This window comes from Struthio camelus, chromosome 1 (genome assembly GCF_040807025.1).
Source record: "Struthio camelus isolate bStrCam1 chromosome 1, bStrCam1.hap1, whole genome shotgun sequence".
NCBI classification, from domain to species: Eukaryota; Metazoa; Chordata; class Aves; order Struthioniformes; family Struthionidae; genus Struthio; species Struthio camelus.
Genome location: NC_090942.1, coordinates 113,012,793 through 113,036,732, shown reverse-complemented (window position 1 = coordinate 113,036,732; position 23,940 = coordinate 113,012,793). Strand labels below are relative to the sequence as shown.

The following is a 23,940-nucleotide window of genomic DNA, read 5'->3' as shown; positions in this document are numbered from 1 at the left end:
AGATTACTTAGTTTCTAGGGATCCGATCCACTGTTCCTTTTCTACCCTCAACTCCCATGGCCTGGAACCCAGGTGACTTCTGTGTGCATCTAGCAGAGAATTAGGCATGGCAGGGCAAGGTCCAAAAGCTGTCATACCTGCAGCGTTAGAGCACAAAAGGAACCATGTAGGAGACTTTCTGTCTTAGTTTTGTAATTTCTTCTAATGTCCTACAGAACTGTGCCTTTAAAGTATTGGTTCTGAGACATGCCACCTTAACAGAGCCCACAGTCTTCAATTTCTGAACTCCTATTGCTAGTCTGCAGTGATCATTCAGCTGTCCTGCTTCCAGAGCTGCAAGCATTTTCTTGCTAGTCTTATTGATGATACCAGTGCACAGAAAGAGAAGTGATCATAAATGGAATTTTTTGGTTCACAGAAAAATGAATGCTGCACGATCCCATTTGCTTATGAGCCGCAAGAGCTGAAATAATATTTCTCTTATTTTTTGGTTCCTGTTGCTTATGTTATTCGTTACAAGTTACTTAAATAGTATAAGCCATAACTATATATATATTTCCCTGGAAAGTCATCCTATTTCCAGTTAGAGGCTCTTCGTTTTTTAACAACCTTACAGGGTTTCACCGTTAAACATTTGGCAGCTGTGCTGCTTAATTTCTCTAGGGAGTCTTCACCTCCAGGTGCTTGGTCCTGTCTGCAATGCTACCAGCGCTTGCGCGTTCACATGGTGAGCAGCACTGGAGAACTGATCCACCTGAAACATAACTACAACTTCCCCTCCCCCCAAACCAGTTATCTTTCTGCTAGATCAGTTCCCCAAAATGGTTCAGTGAAGAGATGTACGAACAGCTGTGCTGACCCAAAAGAGAAAGTGACACAGGCTGCGCAACAGCACACATCAAGCTTCGTTTCCCCTCTCTCTTAAATCAGTAAGTGATCCTGCCTTCCTGAGGACCGCCTGTTGGATAGAAAATGTGTTCCTGCTCACAGTCCGCCTTGTCTTCCCATTTTTATGAAAGGAAAACAAAACATCGGCCAACCACAAAGCACTTTAGCACGTGTTTTATTGTATACAAAGATCATGTACGAGAAATAGCTCATTATTTCCTTCAATTTTCAATAGGCTTGTTTTTGTCTTTAATTAAATGCATCGTTTATTTGGGACCTTAATTATACTATGGCTCTATGGGTTACAGCTGGGGAAGTACAAGTCAGGACTTCTTGGTTTTCTTTTCCCAAAAGTGTAACCTGTTATATCGGCCATAACAAAGCACTGCTTTAAAACCATCAGTACAAATATAATGCTGTAAATGCTATCAACACAGAGCTTCTGTAATTAACCCTGGAAAAGAGTTTCTCTAGACTCCCATTTCTAAAACCCATTTTGGAACATTTTTACCTAGGCCCTTTTGCTTTGCAGAAAACAGTTTAGCCATTTGAAACAAGACCACCACCACTCAGGAAGCTTCTAAAGCGAAAGACGTTTTAAATCATCATTTAAAAGTTATTCTCTGTGTCACTGTTACATGTTGGCGCATTGCTCTGTGCTTGCAAAATCTTGTGTTGCTTATTCCCTGGGGAAGCCAAAACAAAAACTTAACCAAAGTTGTAATGCAGGAAAGAGGGCAATCATTATCTGAACGCCATTTGAAAAGTAGTTGTAAAAGTAAAAAGTAAAACTAAAATGATATGGGTGTAGGATTTTTTTTTTTTATAATGTACAAAACAAATATGTATAGTCTATGTCTTACATATCTTGAAGATCCCTCACCTTCTGTTTGCTTCCTGACAGGAGTTGCCTGCTCATACACCTTCTAAAAGTCAAGATTCAAAATAAAAAAAACTGAGTTTTAAAGTACCCAATACACATAGCAACAGCTGCATTCCACAAAAATTAAGGATTCACAGAGAACCTGATTCAGGCGCCTTACATTTTACCTTAGCCACCTTCACGTTTTATTTGCTTTCTTGACCACACTTGTGCATTGATCATATATTTCACACAGCTGTCCTGAGAAGCAATAAGAGTTTTTCCTATGTGGCTAAAGGTAATGTAGAGCTCAGGAACGAATATGAGGCCTACCTACTACAGGCACTACCCACCATTCATCAAGCAGTAGAATGTTTCAGAACTTTTCCCAGAAATACTTTTTTCTGTCATTGAAGAGATAACTCATCTAAAGGAACACATTTCACAACAAATTACTATTTTCATTGAGCTTCCTTTTGGGAAAAGATATTAAGAAAACGTTTTTGCACTTCCAGAATGAATCTTTCCAATGTTTATTTTGAAACTCTTTCAGCTGAAACATTTATAATTTTTAGCATCGTGAATGTGTGTGTACTCAGATATTCAAGATCTACATAATTTATTTTGCCTCACAAAACATTTAAGCAAATCCTGTAGCATGTCCCAAATCTTTTCAGTTTTACTTTGAATATATTCATTTTTCAAATGGCAGAACTGTAATATGACTGTAAAAAAGTCATATTCTTCTATTCCATTCATCTCCTCAGTCATCTCTTGCTTTCTATTCAAGCAAATACTTATTGAAAGTAATGATAGCCTATTACATCCCCTGGACAAGTTTCCCATACATGGAATCAAAGCCATCTTCCCTGATTAAATAATGAATGACAAATGCTTCATTAGCCAATGACCTTACATTTGACTGCCTAAGTGGATAAACAAGGGTCCTGATGCTCCCTATCAGTATCCTGTAATTCGCCAATAAAAGTAGAAGGCAGAGATGGTGGCACTAGTGGAGAAAAATTTCACATTCTTTGCTTCTGTCATTTTTTTGATGCCTGTTTGTCTAGTCTCCCATTATCTGTTACTCAGTGACAGAGACATTAAAGGGACCACTGGGACCACTGAAGTGTGTTATGCCAGGCTTTAGGCATTCAGTTCTTAGATTACCCAAAATCTGAGGGAGCTAAGCTCCCTAGAATAGGTATGGAAGAGACAAGGATACTGCAAAAATGAGATCTACAACACTGAGCAAACTACAACTTGCTGAAATAAAATGCTGAAAGAGGCATATGTCCAAAATCCTACCCCTGCTAAGGATAGGGCAGCTACTTTTGAACAGGTGGGAAGCTGCTTTAGATCAGGTTTAATGTTTCATAACTCAAGCTTAATGATTCATGTTCAGGTCCAGCCACTCCGCTTCCTTATCACAGCGTAGTCTACAGCTTCCTTGCTTGACTGCTCTTCAGGAATGAGGAGAATGCACACTCTACACCCTTTACGGTGTAGGAGGGACCAGCACCCAGATCTGCCATCTCCTGGGCAAGTACTCTAAACACTGAAGAAGAAACATCATTACTGCCTCCTTTGCTGGCTGTATTTTTAAAAGTAAGTAGCCAAGGCTGCTGTGTTTCATGCCAATTCATTTCTGTCAGCGTGCTCAAAGCATAGCTGTCAAATGGTCTCCTCAGGAAAGGTGTACTGAGGAGCACCTGTTCCCTTTTAGGGAAAGTTGGTAAGCAGCCTGCCCTGACAGGACAGAAGCACATGCACAAAAAGAGAGCTTTCAGCACTTAGGAAACTTTACTGATGAAAATGTATTTGTCTAAAAATTTATGTGGGAGTTGGAAGCTTTTGCTTTTAGCTCTATGTTTTGCATCAATCCAAGTGTAGGCAGGTATTATATAACATGGTGGTCATCAGCAAAAGCTTCATTGTATTCAGCCCTTGGAAACAGTAATGACAGGTTGGACAGTCCCTCACAAATGACCCTGATTTCCATTGCTGGACTTCGTTATAGCTTTTTTCTAGGAAAAAATGAGGACAAAACTCCAGGGTTTTAAACCCTCTGCCAAGAGCTTTTTTAAATTAGTACTTCTCAGCTAGCATCACACCAAACTACTGAGCATCCAGTCTAGGTGTAGTTTTTTTGCAGAATGAACTGCACGCTTGCCTATTTTATATTGTGTGAGTCTTTTTATATTGTCTCTCACGTTCAGTTATGGGACCACATGTACCTCATTTTCTTGAATAAGTAGCAGTTTAAAGTTTTGTATCCTATTACTGTCTGTAAGATATTATCTGTAAAAATTCACGTAGATGTGAAACATTACTGTCATATGTATATGGCCAGGCTTATACAGTCCTGCATTTTTTAACCCGTATGTAGAAAATTAATTCATTCTAAAATATTTTCGTCAGAAAATAATATATTCTCCCTGTTGTTTCAATGAATCGTGATATTTTACCACATTCACTGACTGCAACAAGAACAGCTTTGTAAGTCAGAAGGCATCTGAGAAAATGAAAACCAATTTGTTTTTATTTTATTGTCATGGTTTTAACCAACAAGCCGGGCTCACTTAAATTTTACAGAACAAGGTGACGGTTACAGATCATTTTCACATCTCTGCCATATTTGACATGTTTTATCTGAGCACAGTGTTCATTTGGGTGATTAACAAGTTAACATTTTAATAACTAATGCTGTGGAGGTTACCTACCAGCAAGAGAGAAAAAACCTTAAATCAATTTAATAGAAAACTTTAAAGCCTCCTATTGCTATTAATCCACTCACAGAACTGTTGAGGGCAGTGTGGCTGGTGTCAGTGGGTACTCTAGACATAGTTGTATGGCAGCCTCTAAATAAATGATCAACTATACTCTTCATGTATTCACATGAAGGACAATATTGGACTCTAAGTGTACAGCTGGCATCACAAAGTCTGTCACTTAAAATAGTCTAACAAGCTTTCCAATCCCACTTGTGCTCAACAGACCAACTGAAAACAAAGTAGTTTAACATGTAAAACATTTAAAGCTGATCTTGTCGACAGATTTCACTATGACTCTTCCTCATCACGTTTGGTATATAAAAATGAAACGCATCTAATAGCACACTCAGCTTAGTGACTTTCACTGCTACAGTATCAGGCATAGCAGATGCAAAGCCTTTAAATGTTAACCATGAACAGCTGGGGTGAAATGTAAGACTTAAAGAGTGACATATTAAATAAACTGAGGCCTGATGAGATGGGCTCATAAATTGTGGTGTTAGTCATACTGCTTGACAAATGATCTTCAGTGGCACTTGCAACTCAGTGAGGACTTTCATTGATGATCTTTAGTATTCCATTTGGAAGAATGCTTAATGCAAAACCTGATAAGATTTTGTTTGTCTTGTTACACTATGAGACGTTTGTTACGTGTTACCAAGAGAACCATTCTAGGGGCAAGCTTTAGCAGCATGAAAGTCCTCATTTGTGCAGAAATGAGGGAGTGTTACAGTAATTAAAGCATTATGCTGCACCCTTAAAGCAATGGTAATTCAGGGAAGGGAGATTCTGTGAATTAAAATGGAAACAGCACTGAGGTGGTGACATTACACAAGGCTTTGGGGAAGCCTGAGACAGAGGTCTCATCCGTCATCAGAAACACTGGGTACAAACTGACCAATATAAACCAATATAAACAGTAGTTCAGATACCTTTTATTAAAGCCAATGCATATACTTTGGCATTTAAAACAAGCTCGATATAACGTTACAGCAAACCAATGAAGTAACAACAACTCCAAAGGAGAAAACCTGTGGTAAGTATTTATTGTGAAAATGGAGAAAGTGAATAATTCATCACATGAACAGGATGTGGATAAATTTTCTAACTATAAAGGCAGAGACAGACAAGAAGCTTTCCTAACAGCAGCTGGTCAGCATATGAGGCAGGTGAAGCTTCATATGTCTAGTCTAGCGGTCCATCTAGAAAATCGGTTGCAGATCTATTAATTCTTTTGTTAACCTAGGCTGGGAGATGGTATGGCTGAAGAGTACAAATGTTAACTGTAGAAGAACATACATAAAAATTCCCTACTATGAGGGTGAGAGGCACTCCACAGCAGGTTAGGTGACTTGAGTGGAAAAGTTCTGTGGCACTGCAGCCTAGGTGCTTGCAGCATCAGAGCTTCTCCCTTGCTTCATGAGCCTTTGCAAAGGACCACCTTTGTGGTGCATCAAGGAGAGGTGACAGCGCTGCACTGGAGAAATGCAAGTTCCATGCACGTGAAGAGAGAGCAAGACAAACAGGGCAAGAGACAAAATTCCTCATCTCACCAAATGTGTATCATGTTTACACATCTTATATGATGATTTTTTTGCTTTCAGATAAAGGGGAATTCAGACTGACTTCTATTCCAGCAGACTCCAGCGGCTACATAGAAGGAAAGTGAATCAATGTAATTTACAAATGAAACAGACATCTTAGTGCAATCTTCTGCGATTCAAAGGGTACGCCTATTAATTCATGCAATCGAAGAGCTTGGATATTCACTAGAGGAACTCAGTGGAAGTAAAACTTTGGATCTCGGGAACATACTTGACTTAAAGACCTAGCTGTATGGACAACAGAATCAATTTCAGCACAAGAAGTCAAGGATTTAAGGACTCATCTGGAAAGGTCTACTTTCTGTGAATTAACATTGCTTCTTTTGATCCATTAAGATTTTCCTCTCAAAGCATGTTACCCTTTTAAAGTGACCAAAACTGAGATTCATGAATGATATGGTACTATTGACAGGCACCTCCTTAAGATTTTCACAGATAGCCAGGAGAACTATGAAAGGTCACCTGAAAATCTTAGCTTTCAAACTCACTACCCTTCCCTTCTCTCTGGTGCAACTTGGACCACAGCTTTTCACTTGGCCTGCTCCACTGCACAACAGAGCCTGTGGGGTAACAGTCTGCCTCTGACAAGAGTTAATAATCATTTCCATTCCAGCTGCTTACAATTGCAAATTCTTCAAAACTAAAGTGTCTTCCCTTTTTCTTGCCCTGCCAGACACCCTTATGACAAAGCTGAAAAAGACAAGGTAAGGAAGGCTGGATATCAACCAATGCATAATTACTGCTTAGGAAGTTGAAACACCACCTATTTCGGAAACAACTATGACTGCAGCAGTATCACCATATCAGATACCCATTTTATGCATATTCTGAAAGCATTCAAAATGCAAGGCAGTCAGAAGTCGGCTCATTGCACAGACTAGGTAAGGGAGCTTCAGCTTTCCTAGCTTTCCTACCTATAACTTGTTTCTGCTCCCCTTCTAAAAGGCATTCTCAATCACAGTGCTGTAACTTCAGTTCAGCTCCCAGAGAAGCTGCAGTGCTGCATTAAGAACATGCATTATGTGCATTATGGCACAGGAGTGGAAGGCAGATGCTAACGGCTGTGGCTAGAACAGACCTGTTCCCCTGTATCTGCAGTGAAGAGCTACAGCCCAATGTAATGAGAACAGTTCTACTGATCAGGAAACACAGAAATGATGACGGATTGGGAAAAAACATAAATATTGGAATTTTTGCTAGAATAAAATTTACTGCTAGCGTCCAAGTTTAAAGTGAGAAATGAACAAGCTCTAGCTACAAAAACAGCTTAGGTAGCCTCTGTCCCATCTAATTTTGGATTTCTTACCTTCTATAAGGAAAGCTGCAGAAGAATTCATGTCATGTTGTCACATACGGTGTTTATAACAGCTGCAATTCTACCTTCCCCTATAATCCCACTGTACCTTTACTATTTCAACGTAGAATAGCAAGAATATATTTACCAGCAGAGCTCCCCTCCCAACATAAAAGAATTCATTTTACTAGAATAGGTTAATCAGTAATTGAAGAGAACTCTAAAGCTATTCCAGGATGGTGGCAATAGTTTGCTGTAAAATATTGTATTCTCTACATGTGTGCATACATTACACTGCAATTTAGGTGGTGCCATTCCTTGCATAAAACTTACTTTGCATAATTACAGGCAGTTTTGCAAAATATTTATTTATATTCTTCAATGGTTGCATACTATACCTTTTTTCATTTGGCTGAGAATGTTTATAATAGCTTTCTCTTATAGCTATTAAAATGGGGCTGAAGATTGATTTCTGCAATACCATAGAACAAAGTCTACAGGCCTTTGGAGACTCAGACCGCAGGAACATACTCACAACAGAAATGACTAGTGGTTTAAGAAACTATTACTTTCTTTTGCATCTAGCCTCTCCACAATTTGTTACCACCTGTTTGCCAGGGGAAAACATCCCCATGGAAAAGCAGCTGGCTCAGGCTGTGTGTACATGCCTCAGGTGCAAAGTCCAGCAATTTACTTTAAAGCACAGAATAAAGTAGGTTTGTGCTAAGACAGCAGACTTTGCGCTGAGACATGTGCAAGTGTTCCATCCTGCCAAGCCTGGTGTAGGAGGGGTTAGCCTATAAAAGAGGGGCCGGAAAGACAGCTGGAGGGGTTATGTCTTAAACAACCTCAGCTCAATTCGCCAGATTGTCTCTGTCCATGTCCTTGGACCAAAAAGGTGGGTAAACTGCTTTGTTCAAGGAAAAAAACGCAAGAATTATGCATAACAGTACTTGTATTAAAGATGAAGTAAACCTGTGACTTTTCCCACTTCCAAGCAGAACAATTCAGGGGGGGAAATGCTGATTCATTGAATTTAGAGCATTTAGTTCACAGCATCTCAGGTTCGGTGGACTTTTGCTGAATCTCAGGTGGAGTTCTGGAGAAATCTTTCCATGATGACTGCAGGTAGCTGAGAGTAAAAGAAGACCTCTAAGTTTTGTGATTCTGGGTCAAAGACACCAGACAAGATCATAAAAGACAGTGGGCATGTTTACACAGTACCCGGAAGCTCTGGAACTGCAAGTAGCATCACAGCCTCAGTACAGCAGTGTGCAAATAAGCACGTCAACTTGAGCGCATGCTAACAGAGAGCCATACCATATAATGCAGCTATACCGATTGTAACTCTGTGAACTGCTCATGCTGTGAAACATGGATATCCCAGCCTGTGGGTCTTCAGTGCTAAGTTTGTTAGCTCTTATAGCATCTCAGGAAGAGAGATAAGGGCACAGGGAATACATCGAATGTGGAATACATATCTGGGGGGGGGGGGACGGTTACTGGGGGAGAGAGAGAGGTAACAAAGATTAAAAATTATTTTGTGACATCCTGCACATCCTTTCTAGGATTCAGCAAGTTTTTAGTTTCTAGAACCATCTTTCATGGATGTCTTCTCTCTCTCCCTTTTCCACAGATTCCAAAAACTATCATTTTGTTCTCATCTTGTTCCCCATTTCCTTTTCCCCTGTGCATTATTTCTTCTCTTTTTCTGAGTATTTGTAAAAACCAACGTCACAAAAACTCACTTTTTTATACATACCAAGTTGTGAAATACAGGAGACAATTGTAGATTGCTTTCACAGATGTAAAGATTGATCTAAAATTGAAGAAGAAAATGTTGAATGGCTGAGTTGATTTCACATGTATAGGAGAATCTCTCAAGACTAGAACTCCAATGAAAAATTGTCCTGCTGTCCTTCCTAGATATATACTGTAATTAATACTTCATATATTTAGTTTTCAGAATACTTTTCCTATGTACAAAAGCCAAGGTAGAATATGAATATTCAGTTGCTACCTAATGGGATGACAGGATTATAAAATTTTATAAATATAAAGCAAAAAAGCTACACTTAGAAAAATATCGTTCATCTAAATGGATAAGTTGAGAGACGTTATTAAGGCTAACTTTAATGTGAACTCGTACATGTATGATTAAGAACCCATGCAAACAGCCAAATTAGATTAACTTGACTATGCAGAGTTTGTAACCTGATTGTTTCGATAAACATTGTAGACCTGGTTTTACTAGTCTGTTAGCTGTGCAATTCCACTGCTCACCACAGGTTTACATGGGGCAGAAGGGAGGCAGTATCTGCGTTCTTTTATATGACTAAGCTATTCTGTCATGAACCCAGTATACACAAATTAAGATGAAGGACAAGATTCTTCATTCCACCCACAAGAAGGAGTAACTCACTTGCAACAGAGAAATATTTCAAACGTAGCTTGAAGGAGATTCTGAACTAGCACAGACACGTCCATTTGGTGACAAGCAGTCCTTCACGGTCTACACACTCCTGCAAAGGAGAGAATTCTATCTAATTAATTTGGCAGACTGCATTTCTTCTTCAGCCTACAAAGCGATGGGAAATGCATTGATATGGCACACAAAATCTGCTTCTCCAAGAAGCAGATCAAAATCCCTGCAGAAAAAAGAAATCTGGCCACTAGATGATTGTTGTGGCCAAAGAACAGTACAATGCTGTAGTGCAACCAGCCTTTATTGCATGTTTTAGTCTCTCATCACAGAAAAAAAGAGATAATGAATGGGCTCTGCCTCCTTCAGACTGATAGGATCTGCCCCCACCAAAACTATTCCCACTTATGAATGTGTTCTTTCTAATAACACAGTTTCCCAAATTTCTTCTTCTATCAGCATCCAGCTCCCAGTCTGACCTATGCCATGACACTCTGTGGTCATATATGGGATGTGGTAACAGCTCACCTGACATGTTCTTTTTGCTTCAAAGGTAATACCCAATTTAAATATACAGAGGCCAACTCCAACTCACAAGTTGTCAGCAGCTAGCAAATGAATAGCAACCTCAGCTAATTGACAGTCTTATGCTTTGCAAAAACTTAATTAGTCTGAGACCACTAATGCCTACAGCTGGGGAAAATAACCACTTCAGTCTGCTTTTGAACAGGGACACCAACATCTTCCGTAGAAAGGCACTCGTGTGAGGAATACGAGGAACAGGGTTTCCAGACTAGGTTCAGCCACCCTCAATAAAATAGCACCCCCAAAGGCAGTTTAGGAAAGTCAGTCAGTTTTAATCTGCATTTGTGAGTTAACATTCAAGACTTTTCTCTCTCTTTCTTTAAAATCATTAATAAAAAGTATTTACCGTTTTAGGAAATAGGCAACAAACAGACTAGGCCAGGAATGGGATTTTTCCATTTCACAGAAAACTTCATGATGTCAACTTTCTTCCCATTTCAACATGATACATTCTCTTTTTCTGAATTGCAATACATTTCATGTAGACTTCAAATTTCTTTGAATTGTTTCAAATAAAAGCATTTACGTCTCACAATTTTCTTAAAATGGTCCAAATATTCTTTCCTGCACTCATGTTTTTTTTAAATGCTTTATTAATTTTCCTTCAAACAGATTTTCATCAAGTTAGAGTATTTATCAAAATATTTCAATTTTGACAGAGATAACACTGCATTAAAATAACAGCTTAATAAAAAGAACCTCTAAGCATAAGGAGGACAAGAAGATGATCAGGAGTAGTCAGCATGGATTCACCAAAGGGAAATCATGCTTGACCAATCTGATAGCCTTCTATGGTGGGATGACTGGCTGGGTAGATGAGGGGAGAGCAGTGGATGTTGTCTACCTGGACTTCAGCAAGGCTTTGGACACTGTCTCCCATCACATCCTCCTAGGTAAACTCAGGAAGTGTGGGCTAGACGAGTGGACAGTGAGGTGGATTGAGAACTGGCTGGATGGCCGAGCTCAGAGGGTTGTGGTCAGTGATGCAGAGTCTAGTCAGAGGCCTGTAGCTAGCGGTGTCCCCCAGGGCTCAGTCCTGGGTCCAGTCTTGTTCAACGTATTCATCAGTGACCTGGAGGAAGGCACAGAGAGCACCCTCAGCAAGTTTGCTGAGGATACTAAACTGGGGGGAGTGGCTGACACACCAGAAGGCTGTGCTGCCATTCAGAGGGACCTGGACAGGCTGGAGAGGTGGGCGGAGAGGAACCTCCTGAAGTTCAACACAGGCAAGTGCAGGGTCCTGCACCTGGGGTGGAATAACCTCATGCACCAGGACAGGCTGGGGGTTGACCTGCTGGAAAGCAGCCCTGCAGAGAAGGACCTGGGAGTGCTGGGGGACAACAAGTTAAGCATGAGCCAGCAATGTGCCCTTGTGGCCAACAAGGCCAATGGGATACTGGGGTGCATGAGGCAGAGTGTTGCCAGCAGGACGAGGGAGGTGATCCTGCCCCTCTCCTCAGCCCTGGGGAGGCCTCACCTGGAGTACCGTGCCCAATTCTGGGCTCCCCAGGACAAGAGAGATATGGCACTCCTGGAGAGAGTGCAACAGAGGGCTACCAAGATGATGAGGGCACTGGAGCACCTCTCCTCTGAAGAAAGGCTGAGAGAGCTGGGCCTGTTCAGCCTGGAGAAGAGAAGCCTGAGAGGGGATCTCACCAATGTGTACAAGTATCTCAAGGGAGGGTGTCGAGAGGATGAGGCCAGTCTCTTCTCTGTGGTGCCCAGCGACAGGACAAGAGGCAACAGGCACAAACTGAAGCACAGGAAGTTCCATCTGAACCTGAGGAAAAACTTTCCTGTGAAAGTGACAGAGTGCTGGAACAGGTTGCCCAGAGAGGTAGTGGAGTCTCCTTCCCTGGAGATCTTCAAAACCCGTCTGGACCTGATCCTGGGCAATATGCTCTAGAGGACCCTGCTTGAGCAGGGCGGTTGGACTAGACGATCTCCAGAGGTCCCTTCCAACCTAAACCATTCTGTGATTCTGTAAACAAGCTACACTAAAGATCACATCCATTGTATTTTGGCATACATCCTTCTATTTCTGTTCCTAAATTTACGATTCTTAGAAGTCTCATCTAGAATAGTAGCATAAAATAGTAATGGCAGTCATTCTGGAGGGCCTTAGTTCAAGTCTTTTTTATGGCTTTAGCAGTTATTTCTTTAAAAAGATTCTTGGTAATGCTACTTTGGTACCTATTTATATCTGAATGAAAGATGCCAGGAAAAAAATGACCCAGTTGTGCTAGAGTAAATATTAAAATCCATAGCATTTTAGACAGCTAGGGCAGAATGGTGAACCTCTGAAAGAAATCACTAAGTAAAGAAGCCTCTTCCCTCCCTTAGTCTTTCCCCTATGAGAACAGCCTTTTTAAAGCCCTCATTATAATTTTTCTGCAACATTGCCATGAGAAATACTGAAGGTCTGTTGCATGTGCTAAAGTAAATGTACTTGTAAGAGCCACCACTGGATATAGACACACCTCTGATTAGCATTGTAAACTCAGCTTCAAACCCTTAATGTCAGCCTTCACCTCAGAGCATTAGATTCCATCTCTGTGAAAAGGGTGGTAGTGAAATTCTTGATGCAGCAAATTTCCTAACTGACAAACTAAATTCATGAGATGAGTCAAAACAGAGAGCTCTAAAATGATTACTAATGTATATATATTTATTGTTCCAAAAGCTGTTGAACTTCAGACTTCTATTTTACCTTGAAGAATGGCTGATCATTTTGTGATTTGGTCCAGGGACTAAACTTTCTGGATATGCTGCAAATCTCTCAACTTGGTGGGCTCAGTTAAAAAAATGCATGTACAGCATTTATGCAGTGTTTTGACAGACTTAATTTTCTGCTTTTGTGATTCAATTTCTGCTGAATACATACAACCTTCCCTTTGTTATGCACAACTGTAATTGCACAGAAAGAGGATTAGGTCATCAGGTAAGCTGTGATACATTCATTAAACAAGTCATTTCAAATAGCTTTAAAAAATAAAATATTCTGTAAGTAAAATCAGATTCTCACCTACTTTAAAAGTTTCTACTTAGACTGCCAGGCTGACTGAGCAAATAGTATATTATCTTTTAATAAAAGATACATTGATAACAGCGACCAAAACAACTTAGCCATTATATTCAAAATAGCCAGTAGCTTTCAGACTTTCATATCAGCTGAATTTGCAGACCTGCAGAAAGTTTTTTTTTCCCCTTCTCCTATGTCTTAATCACTGTAGGACAGCTGTACAATTTTATTGGGTGAGGAGGATGAATAATGAAGAATCTGGTAACTAATATCAAGGTCCAGATGCTTAAAACGCTCTCTTCAAATAAAAGTTTAATATTAAATAAATAAAATGTTATAGCAGTGCAGTACAAAAGAAAGACAGAAAGTTACAGGACTTCTTAACAGAGACCCTCCAGCACAGAGATGCAGGAGGTCAGCACTTACCTAGAGAATTACCTAAAGTACATCACAGTCAGCGGGTGTGTTACCTTCGAAAGCTGTCAGTGACCTCTCTAAAGTCCAATTTTCAGTCTGCCCAAAATTATGAACTTGGAAGGACAATCCCAGATATGGGTGAAGGTGCACCTACAACTTCTAATGCCTGAGCATGCCCAGTGTCATAGATACAAACAGGCAAAAGCGAACAGGCTCCCTGAGGTCAGCCTGTGAGGCAGCTGTGAGGAGAGCACATGGGCAGGTCAGAGAGCCTAGGGTACTTGTGCCTGCTCCTGCAATCACTTTTCAAGTGTACAAGCACAGTAAATGATTTCTGAATATAAACTCTATCATCTACAGCTGACATCCACATATGGAATAAAACATTATTCAGAACTTATATCGTATAACTTAACTGGCATAAGCATGAGCAAGAAGGCTAAAGTACCTTGGCCCAAAACGTCAGACACATCACATAAAATAATCTTGAAAAACAAAAGTCAGGTACGACTGAACCATAAAGGGAAGAGTAAAAAAAGGACTGATATACCTAAGACTAGCTGGCTCAACTGGGGGCCTGCAAGCCAGGTATTTGGCTCATGAGATGGTTGTGTACAACTTACCACCTTTCCTGTAGCAATTCTAAGGAGACAAGGAATGACAGAAGGTGAAAACTGATACCTCCTGCTGTGTCTATGCCTGGCACTCTGTCAGGAAAGTCCCACATATGGCAGCCAGCCTCTAACACTGGAAAGCCTGGATCACCATATGCAAGTCCACCCCTCACAAACTACCAAGACTACTGAAAATCTGGTATCTCTCACAGCTGTCCTCTGAAGGGTAGTACAGAGCATCTGAGTTAGACGTCAGGTCTGGAATTTCCTGGAAGAGCCTATTTCACTCTGATGACTACAGAGGGAACTTTGGGAAACTGAGTCCTAATGTAGTTGACCAAAATTAGTCACCTGAAGCTACGGAATGTGAAGTCTCTACACCCTTTCCTCATGGCACTTCCCTTGGGCAAGACAGAAAAATTATCAATGTTTTTAAAAAGTAATGTTTTCTGATAAATCAATATCTGAGTTCAGTCAGCTACCTCTTCATAATTTCCAAAAATGTTGATCAACAAAAATTTCTGTTAATAGGAGTGGAAGACATAAGCTACTCAAATCCCCCATGCTGAGCAAGCAAGCTATAGCTCCTGGTCTCGTCTTAAGTCTCTGCCATGATCCTGTATCTTTTGGTGTAAGCATTTTTCTCTGTTGATGTTGATAAAACATTTAGAGAAAATTATTTATGCTGTTCTCTACTATTGTAGCAGCTCCATTCTATGTGGATGCAAGAAAAGGGTATAATCTCTGGAAGAGATTCAAATTCAAATAAAGTTTACTAAAAAAGTAAAACATTTCCATGATTAACCAGATTTTTAATACTATCATAGCTCTAATGTATTATGCTACACAGAGGCTATGGTAACACAGTTGTTGAAAGCAGCTTTGTTTATTGTTAACCAATGAAGTTAGCAGGGGGAGGGATTCCTGTCACAAGGCAGGATATAAGGAAGGAAAAATAACAGTGTGTATTTGTTGTTGTTTTCTGTAATATTCTGTATTATCTAAGTAGCTGATGATGCTTTTTTCTTGGCAAGAGAACAAGGAGCTACTGTAATTAGACGCTAGATAGTTTTCATAGGAACTTGCAGTATATGTTTACAGCTGCTGCAAGACTCAAGGTTATAAAAGAATATTGTAGAGAAAGTATATACAAATGAAACAAGGAAGACTGCTGCAACATTCAAGGTTATAAAAGAACACTGTAGAGAAAGTATATACAAATGAAATAAGGAAGAAGGGAACTGGACATACTGATACTTTCTTTAGCTTTCTCATGGACAAAGTCAGTCAAGCGACTTTCAGTAGTCTTATGCATTGTGCTCTGACGATGGTGGTGGCAATCATTACTCAGAGTCGCCACAGGACAGATTTAAACTTGACATGGCTTGGTCATGAGATCAGCCATGTCTCATGCCGCCATCTGTATGACATCCACCTCATCCTGGCATCTGTATAAGTATGACATCTGTCTCATCCTGGCATCTGTATTCCTCAGTCTGTGAAGGGTCATAGCAAGGCTGGGCCTTGGCTATCTTCACAACAATGACTATTTTTAACACTTTTTTAACACTAACACTTAACAAAGTAAAAAAGTGGTCACCTGAAAAAGATGATTTTCTGGCTGGAGAAGGAAATATGATATATAGAGAAAGCAGTGGGAAATATTTTTTATTTCCCAGTAGTCTGACCTTTCAAATATATCTTCCGCCCTCTCTTTAGTCATTCTCTCTCTTTTCTGTCCCCTCCCCTCTCGGAAATGGATATATTTGCAAAATATTAAAAAGGAAGAGTGGGAACGATAGTTGGAAGGTTCTTCTGTAACTGTGGAGCTGAAATCAAGAAAGACTATCTTTAAGTCTGTGAACTTTTTGTTTAAGCATACAGCTTAGCGCTCAAGAATATATCAAAAATAAGAGTTCGAAATATTTTCATAAATGCATTTTTTTTAATTGTGGAGTTACATCACGGTTTCTTAAGAGGGCTGTATATTACATATACTCTAGAAAGAGTATCTAGCTAGCTAGATCCTGCTGCAGAATGGAAAGAGATAGTGTTCTTGAGGAGCACTAGTCTTTTTAGTCCATCCAGAGCACCACACTCTTTGCTAGGAACTATGGAAGATTAGCTGGATAGCTTACAGCACTTAGGCCAGATATCTGAAACTGTCTGGAGTCAGTACCTGCCTTTCGGATCAAAGGAGGTATTATGTGTTCTAGCTTCATACCAGCGAACTGGACAACTCATCCCCAGATAGTTCAGATTCATCTCTAAAGCAGGGAACACACTAATAATTTATGGCCCAAAGGCTCTGAGTTTTTCAGCAACCTAGCATCATACTCATTCAATATTTATGGAAAAAAATCCTGATACGTACCATTCTAACTCCAAAGTATCTTATTTTATCATTAACATGATCATTAGCAACTACAGATCCAGTTCTAACCTCCAAGTGCAAAACAGCCACAGCCAATCAAGATGATCATCCTCCACACGTTAAACCACAAAAGTAGCCTCTGTGGGAGAATCTCCTTTCCACATGCTGAGCTACATACTACCCTGCATTACACAGCCACGGATCCCGTATGTGTGTATACGTCCAATTCTTTTTACAGCACCTAGATGTTGCTACAGGGCAGCTCTTTCTTTATCCTTTTCCTCTGATTTTCATTAATAAGCATGGCTTCCTATTGGTCCACCAAGTCACATTTTGGGACACAAATAATGGTTGCTTCTGAAAGCAGATTAACTGCCTGACCAGTTAAAAAATCTAGTGACTAGGTGATGGAGGAAGTATATTTCCAGTTCCTTTTAATGGTTCCTTTACTTAGAACTTTTGCAGAGGAATGTTTGACGGCTCTCCAAAATGATTTTCTAAGTAGTAAGAACAGGCTCCTTCGTCACCGTAAGATGGAAGTGCTGGTAAAAGTAGAGCACTTGTCTATGCCCCCATATAGTAATAGACTTAACTTAATAACTTAAACTGTTATTTTACAGGAAGGCTGTTGCAATGGTGACAGGAAACAGAACCTTTTCAGGAGTTGGATTTACACTAGGGAAGTCTCTTTCTCAAGAGAAGATGACTATAAATCTCACTGCATTCAAAAGACAGTTAAATTCTCTCATTAAGATCTTAGTCCTTTGAATAAGGCTTCTACTAAGCTGTTCCAGACACACACAAATAGACATACACGCACACACAGACACTATAAAGTTGTTTCCTCTTGTAGAAAGGAAAAGGAAAGTGATATATTAAGAATTTAGAAATAGCACTAAGACAAGCATTAAGATGATGTGACAGTAAATCATACTACCTGAATAGATCTAAGATTGGTCCATTTGCTTCTCAAATAGATCTGTAGGCCCTTCCATACATACTATCACTCAAAATGTGAACTTTCCTTAAGCCTTAATCACATATTATGTAACAAATCTATATATTTCAACTATTGCAGAAAGCATGTTTGAATAAATCTGTTATTATTTTCGCCTCTTTGTCATCAGTTTTCAGGATCCTGTCAGTGCACACCAGAAACTACAGAATCTTTGGCAACAAAAGGCACGGCAAATAAAAATTCAGATATTTTTTTACACGAGTGTTTGGTTCTGGAGCTATTTTCTATGTATACAGAATACGAACCACAACATAGTTCAATATGGTTAACACTCCTGATAGCCAATACTGTCATTTGACTTAAAAGAAATTTCTTACAACAGGTTATTTACCTTGACACCACACTTAACTCATTCTACTTCATACAGTATAGCAAGATATCCATCTATTGATTTTCAGGTATCTTCAATGGTGGTGATCTAGGTGGTGATCTAAAGGATGAAACATTCAAAGTCAGTCCCGTCAGCTGAAAGGAAGGGGTAGGTAAACTCTGGGAACATAATTTTTACACAAGATGGACTTGGGCTATAGAAATTAAATTCTATGCTCCTAAAGGAAAAATAGACCTTATTGTATTAATGAGCATTAACTATTATTAATTTGTAGTGAGGGAAGACACAGAGAGGATTCAGAAACAAATTTTAGGTAAGCAAGCCACAGTAATTATTAAATGAAGACACAGTAGCTACTGCAGCATTGGAAAGAGATGGTCAAGTTAATTTTAAGCCGGGCAGTCACGTATTAGTTCATACTAGAAGTCCATCCATGGCATCATGGAACTTAGCACTAACCAGGCTACCTGCTGAGAAACAACCAATTACCCCTTATCAAGACCTTGTATTGCCACTTCTGAGAGCACAGAGGCTTATGTAGAGCTAATTCAACCACTGATAACTCCAGTTTATTATTATAAATAATCTTTTAATTGCAGTTTTTGAGATGGCAATGCATCTTCACTAAGAGAACTCCTACGCATTCTCTCTCTTGTTTTGAAATGAAAACGGGGATTAGCCCAGACTTGACTACGTCCCTCAAATTAGGACGTATCGACTGCTGCAGACCAAGCAGCATTAAAAAAACCTCTAAGAAAATCAGATTATTCAATCTTTCAAGCTTTGGATTATGATTTTTGAAGGGTTGTTATGAAATTTGTGTTATATTTGCATTTGTGGAACCTCCTTATATTTTTAAGTTATGTTCACACTGCACCTGCTGAGTTAATTCTCAATGTTAGTAAAATTTAGTCTATTGCATAGCTATTGCTTGATGCTTTTTTCCCTTTTAACCTAAAAGAACTCAGAACTATTTGCATGGGATGTATAAAAAAAAATTGTTTCCAGCTGTCTAGTTCAACTAAATCTCAACTTTCTCAGAAACTGTCATATTGTTGTGCCTGTAGAGCACTAAGCCCAAGCATGCCCTAATTCTTGCCAGAAATCCTTAGAGTAATGCTACTGAACACATACATTATATTATAAAAAAGGATTACCTTCCAAATCTCCAAGTCAGACATTACTAGTAACTGGAAAAGCAAATAAAATTTTAAGAAACATAGAAAACTTATTAAGAAACTCTTCTGAGATTCCTTCTTTGTATCAGTACGTTTCCAATTTTTCTTGTGCCGTTAAAGCTCAGCATACATCTACTGAGTACTATTCTTCTAACATAAGTCATTCAGCATACCTCACGTGAGGTTAACGTAGTTTGGATATGATTTTTGCAATTGCTGACTTACCTGCCATTCCTCTAAAGCACAGATGTCTGATACGTGAGATTTCTAAAGAACCACTCTGTGACATCTGAATCAATTATTGCTGTAGGCTGTAAGAGTTACAGTAGTATAAAGAGGGTAGGACTTATTCCTAAAATATTAAACCCTGAAATAAAGCAAGAACAAGAGTAGAGACATTCTGGTGAATCAGAATGTCTGGAAACGCTCTCAGAGCACTGCAAAGTGGACACAAATGGCAGCAGCATCCAACAAGACTCATATACTCCCCAAAATAAAACCTGGCCTGTTCTAGAGCTCTTCCAAAAAGTAAGCTTTCACTAGAAAGTGCTTGCTGTCAAATTAGTTGTCCCCTGAGGAGTCAAATTATATGCCTAAAGATCTATATTTAAAACCTTGCTGCTACATAATCAGGCTATTAACACCATCCACTCACACATTCTTTGAGATTTGGGACAATTCCACAATTACTACACTCTGACTGGTGGTAAATTTAAGGAGTCATTTACTGCGTATTAATTACATCATGTGAGCATATTACTAATGCTTACTAACGTTACCTAGTACAGATACACGCATAGGGCATGAGTGACAGATGTTGTTTTTCATGCCACACTGTCTGACAGCTAATACCACTACAGCTCTGCTGATTTGTAAGCCAGGAAATTGCAGTTCGTTTACAGTTAGCATTAATTTTAGCCTTAAGAAGTATTCAGGATAAAGAACATTACACAAAAATCTCATGTTACTCTACCTCTGGCTTTTACATTCAATTTCTGTTTCATTTACTATTTGCTCCACACTGCCTGTGCTGTACATTTCTCCTTCTCTTCTGTGGGGGATAGTAAAAACAATGAAGAGGAACTGGGAATGACATGGAGTAAACAGTATTTAAAAAGGGGGAATAAACCAGGCCTAAAATTCCTCAACATTGGTGTCTTACACATCTTTACTTCTTGCCATATTTTAAGCAGCCAATGCAAGCACCTAATCCTGTTTTTCAGCTCCTCACCACTGAATTTAATAAGAACGCTGGAGTCCCTTAATTTGATTCACTGAGAGGATATGAAATGGAAACATTAAAAAAAAGTGTAATGACTTTTTCCTCTCTGTGTCATACTCATCACAGCATGTCCTCACCTGCAAAAGGTTTCAATATTAATGTCATATTTTAATAACCAAAGGAACTCTTTACACCGACAATGATTTTTTATTAAGATGCAAATCAAAAATAATCTCTGATCTTCTAGGAGAGCCTGAATGCACTTTGCACTTTATTAATTAGTCAAGCTCCATCTAACATCTGAAAAGAATTCCCTCATCACAGGAAAACTGACTTTAAAATTATCTTCTGAATTCACATTTGTGGTCAGCAATGACGAACCGGAATTGTATATATGCCCTCAAAATTATAAGATAATTTCTAATCATTGCTAAAAATCAGCATGTGTTCTCTTTAAAAATAGAGAATTTTAATTCTTTGGCTTAGCAGTTTAATCAGTATTTCATAAACCAGTTGTGACACTTGAATTCCATTAGAAGCTAAAATGAAATAGCCTGTGCTAGACAAGCAGAACAGTATTTCACTGACTCATGAGTCTTTCCTAACCGCTCTTTAGGCAAATTTTCCTTCATGCTTTCTCCCTCACCACTTTATAGGTTTGGCAGTGTCTTCCTTCATCTTTTAAATATACCCTTTAGAATATGTAAGTCAATAAAGCACCTATGGTGATTACGTGATTACCACACCCCCCTTTCACCTGTTGCTATCATTTCGTCCAAAATTAACCTTTGTGTTTTGTTGCTATCTCAGCTTAAGTAATAAAATCCCCGAGACAAGCACCATGGCTTGTCTTCACCTTTACAGAGCCTGCTTTTCCAGCAATCAATAACAGATTAATAAAAATTGTTAGTATTTATGTCCCTTTAAGACCTCCAGTTATATTGGGCAGAACTTTGTTACAGCCAGCAGATGTTAAGCATTCAAGCTGAAGGATAACTGCTTCTCATAGTAGCAGCTTTAAGGTCTTCTTCATGCATTTTGGCAGGCTGACCAAGCATGCTGTAATTGCAGCACAATGGGAAAACCTGAGAAAGATAAAATAGATGCCCATGTTTTCCACCCACATTCAAAAGAGCAAACCCTCCAAAGTGGTTGAACACATGCTGGTCCTCATTCAATAAACAGTTCTCTTCCATATCATATTTTCGATTTCCCCAACTTCCGTGAGACTGCTCAGTATCTTAATTTAAAGCTTGAGCCTGAGGACCTAATCCAGCAAAACAATCTTGCAGCTGAATGCACTAACGTGAAGAATTTACACAAGCTAGCTCTCTACATTTACATCTCCCAGAGGCAGTCTTCTAATGGTACCATAGCGTAAGATTATATGGCATTGCTAGAGTATTGCCTCACAAATCTGATGCGTTTAATCTTTTGAATTAAATAAAGTAATTATAGGTCAACCACCAGCTGACTAAAGTTTAAGTCGGAACAACAACCTCCATCTAAATCTTAATAATTTTTATTTCTATGGCTTAGATATTCAAAAGATAATAGATTACAATCTGGCCAGAACAGTCCAGTTAGCAGTGCTCTGCCATCTCAGCTCATTACCCAGAAAACAGAAAACCCACATGCCTTCTGGTATTTCTTTGGGGTTTGAATTTGAATTCTCAAATTCTTTTACCACCAGGTCTGCTTCTCTTTCCACAGGGACCAGGAGTATATCTAAACCCAGCCTTCCCACAGTGAAACGAATAAGCTAAAGCTGGCCGTTTTACTTCTTCCAGGCAGATCTGTGGCTGCGCACGGCCTGATGAATTTCCTATCACCCACCTTGCTTCCCTGACTGAAGGCGGAGCGCTGATGAAACGCTGCAGCTCCTCCTCAAGTGGAATTGAGTAATTCTGCCTCATGTAATCCATTTCTGAATTGCTCTGCCTCCTTTTCATTTTTCTCCAGACCCTGCTATATACACTGAACTCCTAATTCACTTCCTTACAACTTTAGAAATTTCCTAACTCCCTCACCTCAGGCTAAATTCTTCCCAGGTTTACCTGCATTCGTCTTCACAGCAACTGCTAACCCACCAACCGCTGGTGCTTTTTTTTGTTGTTCAAGGTTGCTTGGTTTTGGTGTTGAGATTGGCGAGATTTCCGAAATGATTACTTGCAATTTCATCTCTTCTGAGTATTGCTGAGATCCCTGTAGCCTTCAAAAATCCATATAGTTTCATCCAAGGTCATACTGACAGCTCTACAGTACATGCTCTTAACTATACCGAACATGTGCATTTAAAACGTATGGTACACTGCTGCGCTTATAGTTTGGAAACATGGCCGGTCTGTAAAAAATACAGAGTAAGCACTGCATTATTGGTTAAATTTGCTTTCCTTTCAGTAACCACCCAGAAAGCTCATACCGGGGTGCGAACTGCTCCAGTTCTCACGTGCTGCTTTGCATTCACGCTGGACGCAGCCATAGCGACCTGTTTCACATCACACAATCTGCGACAACCGGCATGTTGTTTTACCCTCTCGCCCCCCCTCCCCCCGCGCCTTGGGCGGAGGGGGAAGAGAAAGGCACCGAGGAGAGGATCGGTGGCGCCCCGGCCCGGCCGTACCTCACCCGGGCGCCGCCGCCGCCCGCCGCGGCGGGACAGCGGCCACGTTGGGCCCGGGAGGCGGCGAAGGGACGGGAGGGGGCACCCGGGCAGCCATCGCCCCGACCCGGCAACGGCCCGCGGCTCTCTTCGGCAAAGGGGACGGCCGCGCCCACCTGCTCCCCGACAGCCCCGTCGACGCCCTGTCAAGCCTCGGCTAACGGCTGCCCCAGCCCCGCGGCCGCAGCGCGGCGTCGCCACCTGCTGGGCGGCCACGGGCGCCGCCCCTCGCCCGCCGCCGCCGCCTCCCGCCTCCCGCCTCCCGCCTCCCGCCTCCCGCCTCCCGCCTCCCTGCGGGCGGGCGCGCGCGCGGCAGCGCGGGCCGTTAGAGCGGCCGTTGCTGGGGCCCTGGGGCCCCGCGCGCCGTGTTTAGCGGTGAGTCGCTGCGTTGTGCAGTCGCGCTGTTAGTGGCCCCGTTGGTAGCCGCCGTGCAGTAGGCTAAAAGGGGTGCTAGCGCGACCTGCACAGCATCGGTTAGCACTACCACAAGGCTTTGCAATGTGCTGTGAAGAAGGAATGGGTTTTTCATCATCCAACCTGCAAGTGATAAGCCCTTCAGAACCTCCTCGGCACTGGACTTGGCACCGAGCTGGCCTGGTACTTCTTATTCCACTGCTAGAGACCTGTCTCTGCCTTGTGTGCATCAAAACACAGCCTTCAGCCTTGCCGCGTG

The 23,940-nt window shown here is 40.6% G+C and overlaps 1 long non-coding RNA gene across 3 annotated transcripts; it reads right to left on the bottom strand.

The window, feature by feature from the left end:
* Nucleotides 1-4,267: 4,267 nt before the first annotated feature.
* Nucleotides 4,268-23,940, bottom strand: LOC104139639 (uncharacterized). 3 transcript variants are annotated; one of them, XR_011135073.1, is made up of 6 exons: nt 23,805-23,940; nt 22,663-22,949; nt 18,206-18,304; nt 9,845-9,944; nt 9,185-9,241; nt 4,268-8,554 (listed from the first exon to the last, which is right to left on the bottom strand). It is a non-coding gene; the product is annotated as an uncharacterized lncRNA (long non-coding RNA). The 3 variants fall into 3 exon arrangements; XR_011135063.1 differs by lacking the exon at nt 23,805-23,940 and adding an exon at nt 23,384-23,497; XR_011135064.1 differs by lacking the exons at nt 22,663-22,949; nt 23,805-23,940 and adding an exon at nt 23,028-23,255 and having other exon boundaries at nt 4,276-8,554.